We start from the raw sequence: 6337 nt of genomic DNA, 5'->3' as shown, positions 1-6337 counted from the left end.
GGTGAGTTGTTACACACTCCTTAGCGGATTACACTTCCATGGCCACCGTCCTGCTGTCTATATCAACCAACACCTTTTCTGGGGTCTGATGAGCGTCGGCATCGGATGCCTTAACCCGGTGTTTGTTTCATTCCGCAGCGCCAGTTCTGCTTACCAAAAGTGGCCCAGTAGGCACTCGCATTCCATGCCCGGCTCCATGCCAGCGACCCGGGCTTCTTTCCCATTTAAAGTTTGAGGATAGGTTGAGGACTGTTGCTGGTGTCTGTGAGTGCCTGTACCATCCCTCTGGAAGTGTAACTAGCGATCCCAGGATGGTTCTCGGTGGAATTTTCTTTACTGTAACAAGAGTAAATTATAGATTATTATTCACTCTTGGTATAGTAAAAACGGGCCAGAAAACAAGTGGAGCGTAGTCCCAGAGCCCTAAAGGGAGAGCCACCACTGCTGAGCCCACAAAAGCACCATGTCAGTCAACAAAATATTATTTTGTAATTTGCACCTAAGAGGTGAGGTGTGCCTCGTGTGAGCCTGTACCTCCTCAATTGCTGCTTTTCCCTAATTAGTCTTTATCACTCAAGTAATTTCAAGACTGCAGTTCACAGTCCCACCACTTATAAACATGTACCCTAGGAGGCAATAGGGTTGGGTAGAGAACTCCGCTCCGCCAGCAGAGCGGAGTTAGCCAGCCACCCCCGCCCCCTGGCCCGGTCCCTGCTTCTGTACCCAGCCAGGTCGGGTGAGCCTGCCCAGGCCCCAATGGACCCCCGTCCCCAGCGCCCGGACCCCCAGATGCCTTGCAGGACTGGTGGGTTGCCGCACCCCGGGTCCGGCCGGACGTAGCTCAAGCCCTGGGCCCGGTCCCAACTTCCGAACCCTAGCCAGTCTGGGGAGAGCCTCCACGCGCCCTGATGGACCCCCGTCCCCAGCACCCGGATTCCCGCCTGGCTTGCAGCATGGGGGGATCCCGCACCCCGGGGCCTGCCGGACTGAGCTCAAGCCCCAGGGACCGGTCCGAACTTCTGAACCCTAGCCAGGCCGGGGAGAGCCTCCCCAGGCCCCGATGGACCCCCGTCCCTAGCACCTGGACCCTGGCTGGCTGGTAGGGCGGGGGGGGCTCCTGCACCCTGGGGCCCACCGGACGGAGCTCAAACCCCGGGCCCGGTCCCAGCTTCCAAACCCTAGCCAGGCCGGGAAGAGCATCCCGTGCCCCGATCGACCCCCGTCCCCAGCGCCCGTACCCCCGGCTGGCTTGCAGGACAGGGGGTTCCTGCACTCCGGGGCCCGCAGACGGAGCTCAAGCCCCGGGCCCAGCTTCCAAACCCTAGCCAGGCTGGGGAGAGCCTCCCCGGGCCCCGGTGGACACCCATCCCCAGCGCCCGGCCCCTTGTCTGGCTTGCAGGATGGGGGCTCCGGCACCCCGGGTCCAGCCGGACGGAGCTCAAGCCTCGGGTTCGCTCCCAGATTCCAAACCCCTGTCCCCAGCGCCTGGACCCCCGGCTGGGTTTTAGGATAGGGTCTCCGGCACCCTGGGTCCTGCCAGATGGAGCTCAAGCCCCAGGCCCGGTCCCAGCTTCCGAACCCTAGTCAGGCCGGGGAGAGCCTCCCTGGGCCCCGGTGGACACGCCTGGGTGGCATGGGACATCTGCAAGTTGCTGCCATCCCAGACCGGGCCCAGATGTCCCCTGCTCAGGGCTTGTCCCAGCTCTCCAGGGGCTCCGGCTCAGCCCCCCTTTCACGCAGGGCTGGCCTCCTACTGCTCCTCGCCCAGGAGTCAGCGGGGCGCCAGGCAGTCCTCCCCGCTCTGCAGCCGCCCTACCCTAGCTACTGACTGTCACCCCCCCACACCCAGACCCTTGGGCGTCAGGGTGCTGACTCTGGCAGGGGCACCTTCCACCTACCCGGTGAACAGGCGGCAGGAACCAAGGAGGGTTAAGCCATGTCCTCTCCCTGCCAGCCTGCCCGGGAAGCCCATTTTCCTCAACTATTAAGCCCCTACATAGTGGGGGCTTACAGAACCCTGAGGAAGAACAAAAGTGGTCACTCAGCCCGCAGGGCCATCTGGTCACCCGGCCCGTGGGGCCATCTGGTCGCCCTGCCCGCAGCACCCAGAGACAGCTGAACCGACTCGCCCTTGCAGTCTGACGATGGCGAGGGTGGCCAGGCGCTCCAAGGCTGCTGCTCGAGAGGCTCTTTCCCCGGGGCAGCTCGCCTCCCGCTTGACTTGCGTGGGAGCAGTGGGAAGGGGGGCCTGGCTGGCCCAGGCCATCTGGTCACCCTGCTGACCCACAAGGGATGGTGGCCCCCATCCCCATACCCAGATGGGGCAGGGATGGGAGGGTGAGGCCCTCGTGCCAGAGTGCACGTGGTAGAGGTGGCCTCTCGCAGGCCCAGGTCACCCCCTTTGCGTCCCTCCCGCTGTCCAGGCAGTAATGGGACCCACCTCTGGGTGTGGTGGAGGAGGGCGTTGGTGGGTGCCCATGCACAGAAAGACAAAAGCTTGACTCAGAGGATGACTTTCAATAGATCGCAGCGAGGTAGCTGCTCTGCTATTTACGAAACCCTGACCCAGTATCAGGTCATCTACGAATGATTTAGCACCGGGTGCCCCACAAACATGTGATGCACTAAGGGCGATGGAGGCGGCCTATTCCGTCTGCGCTCCGGTACCCAAGCGAGCGACTCTACGCACCAGCCCCCCGAGAGAGGCCGGCTATCCCAGGCCAACCGAGGCTCTACGGCACTGCGGTATCGTTACGGTTTAGGGGAAATTCTGACTTAGAGGCGTTCAGTCATAATCCCACAGATGGTAGCTTCGCCCCATTGCCTCATTAGCCAAGCACATACACCAAATGTTTGAACCTGCAGTTCCTCTCATACTGAGCAGGATTACTATTGCAACAACACATAATCAGTAGGGTAAAACTAACCTGTCTCACGACGGTCTAAACCCAGCTCATGTTCCCTATTAATGGGTGAACAATCCACCGCTTGGTGAATTCTGCTTCACAATGATAGGAAGAACCGACATCGAAGGATCAAAAAGCGCTGACGACCGGGTATGGGCCTGATGCTCCAGCGCCATCAATTTTCAGGGCTAGTTGATTCGGCAGGTGAGTTGTTACACACTCCTTAGCGGATTACACTTCCATGGCCACCGTCCTGCTGTCTATATCAACCAACACCTTTTCTGGGGTCTGATGAGCGTCGGCATCGGACGCCTTAACCCGGTGTTTGGTTCATTCCGCAGCGCCAGTTCTGCTTACCAAAAGGGGCCCAGTAGGCACTCGCATTCCATGCCCGGCTCCATGCCAGCGAGCCGGGCTTCTTTCCCATTTAAAGTTTGAGAATAGGTTGAGATCGTTTCGGCCCCAAGACCTTTAATCATTCGCTTTACCAGATAAAACTGGGGGCTCCGAGCTCCAGCTACTAAATGGTTTGATTAGTCTTTCGCCCCTATACCCAGGTCGGACGACCGATTCGCATCGCAGGACCGCTACAAACCTCCACCAGAGTTTCCTTTTTTGTTTTTTTATAGATCCTCAGGATTCAAAGAAAGTGATACAAAGCATAGATATTCAGGCATATAGAAAATACAGGACACATTTGGAATAATAGAGTTGGAATTTCCAGCAAAAAAGAATCAAAGCCATTTTTTGATAAAGTCCCAAGTTTGCAGACCAAATCTTTTTTTCCTAGGTCATTTAAGCCTATACAGAGCAGTTTCCAAATGATATAGAGCAAGAATCCTAGTTCTCCACTCCAAAAACGTGGGGGGATCAGGATCTATCCATTTTGATGTAATACATAATCTAACAATAGACATACAAATAAATAAAAAACGAGACTCAGGAGCATACTCTCCACTGCTGCCACTACTCGATGACATTCCAAACAATACAACTTCAGCAGTCAGTTTGCTTGTTAAACCCAAAGAGGAATTTAGAAAATGTTGAACTTCAGATAAAAATATAACCAGCAAAGGACACGCATAGAACATATGTACTGAGTCAGCGGCATACAACTTGCATCTAGGGCACTTGCCCCCCCTTCCCGTCTTCCACTTTGCTATTTTAGAAGGTGTATAGTAGAGATTAAAGGCAGACATATAGAATTGACTTCTCAAACCCCCGAAAATAACACTAAATTGGCCATTTCCAACATCGACTGTATATCAATCGGGAAAGCGCCAAGTCTTTGTTTCCAATTTTCCTGTTGTACATCTAAATTGTCAATTTGATCGGAAATTAAACTTCGATATACCTGACCAATTTTACACTTGGTTGCAATAGTTTTTATCAATTTAATTCGCCCTTCCTGAAAAATTCCTTTCGACCGGGCATTATCCAAAAAACTATGTATCTGGAGATATTTTAAAAAGTCGCCCTTACGCAGATCAAATTTATCCTGAAGCTGTGAAAAAGACAGAATCTGACCAGATTCATATAGATTCCCAATGACCCGTATACCCGACATAGCCCACCTACGAGAAACAGGATCTTGAAAAATATTAGGCAGTAACCCTATAGATTCAAATGGAGTCAAATCTTATACATGATACGTATCTTTTTCCAAATCAGAAAGGCAGCTTCCAGAACCTTAAACCGAGTCCTTTTATAGTAACTCGGCTCTAGAATCCTTACTAGAATATATCGGGCATTATTGCCTAAAATCATCTTATAAATTGACGGAGTGTGAGCAGGATCATACATTGCTTCTTCGCCAACTATTAAATAACCAAAATGCTGAAGTAGGGAAACCCAATAATAATACCTAAAATTCGGCACATCCCAACCACCTCGTACTCTAGGTAAATTAAGCCACTTCATAGTCCTCCTAGTTCTCTTATATCCCCACATAAAACGAGCACACATTCTTTCTATCTTAATGAATACAGCATTGGTGAATACCAGGGGTATAGCACGAAATAGATATAAAAACTTTGGGAGTATTACCATTTTCAGAACATTGGATCGACCATAGAGTGATAGATGTAAGCGGTTAAATTTTTCTATGAGTTTGTTCGAAGAGTCCAAAATCGGATCTATATTAGCCGCTGGTGTCTTCTGAACGTCAGGAGAAATACTAATGCCCAAGTAAACTGCCTCAGAAACGGTTTCAAGCTGTTGAGGTGGACCCACCTCAGAATGTAGAACTTGAGTCTTACCCAAATTTAACTTATAACCTGAGACCGCACCAAATGAGTTAGTAATGATTTCAATTCTATTCAAAGCACTTTTGATATCGGAGGAAATTATTGCCAAGTCATCGGCAAATGCCAAAACTTTGGGAGATTCTATCGGGGAGACTACAGGGTGTATCAGAGGGTCTGTCTCAAACTTAAGAATTAAGGGTTCCAGGTACAGAGCAAAGAGGAGGGGTGAACAGGAGCACCCCTGTTGGGTCCCCCTGTTCACCGCAAATTCCTCCGACTCTCCACCCAGGATCCTAATAGTGGCCGACGCGTTCTTATATAAAGCATGTACCGCTTTTATAAAGGTCAACGGAAATCCCTTCCAGACAAGTACTGACCACAGAAAATCCCACAAGACCCTGTCAAATGCCTTTTCGGCATCCAACAGGGCCAATGCCATTCGGGATTTCGTGGCCAGAGCCCAATCGAATAGTGCTATAACCCGTCGAATATGATCCGTAGTACTTCGTCCACCTATAAAACCATGCTGCCTCAGGGATACCAGCGGAGTAATAACTTTCCCCAATCTAATGGCTTGGATTTTAGAATAGATCTTGCTATCCACATTTATTAAAGAAATGGGACGATAAGACGGAAGTTCCATGGCATCCTTACCCTTTTTCTTAAATACCACAATTGTGGTCTTTGACCATGAATTAGGTGGCGTTCCATTATACGCACCCTGTATTACAGAAAGCAATTCCTCTTTTAGAACATTGCGGAATGTTATATAAAATTCCAGTGGACTGGACCCATCGCCTTCCCCCGAGAGAGAGAGAGGAGAGCCAACTCCACTTCCTCCCAAGTACTTAAAGAAGCTAAATAATCCTTATTGCTATCTTATAGAACCGATCTTTTGTACCCCGCTAAATATTCTTCCGCAGTCACAGTCTTGTCGTTCATATAAAGCCTTTGATAAAATTCCCTAAATGCCTGCCTTATGTTTAATGGAGAGGTCTGCACATTATCATGCACATCTCTAATTTTTTAAATCTTATTCTGAGACTCCCTCTGTCGTAATCTATTGGCTAGAATCCTACCGGTTTGCTCCCCAAATTCATAGCACTCTCTCTTGTATGTCTCGAATTTTAAGGCCACTTCTTCTGAAAGGTGTTGATAGATCATCGATCGTTTGGCTGCAAGTCT

Source organism: Triturus cristatus, chromosome 7 (genome assembly GCF_964204655.1).
Source record: "Triturus cristatus chromosome 7, aTriCri1.1, whole genome shotgun sequence".
In the NCBI taxonomy this organism is placed as follows: domain Eukaryota; kingdom Metazoa; phylum Chordata; class Amphibia; order Caudata; family Salamandridae; genus Triturus; species Triturus cristatus.
Note: the sequence above shows the minus strand (reverse complement) of the source record.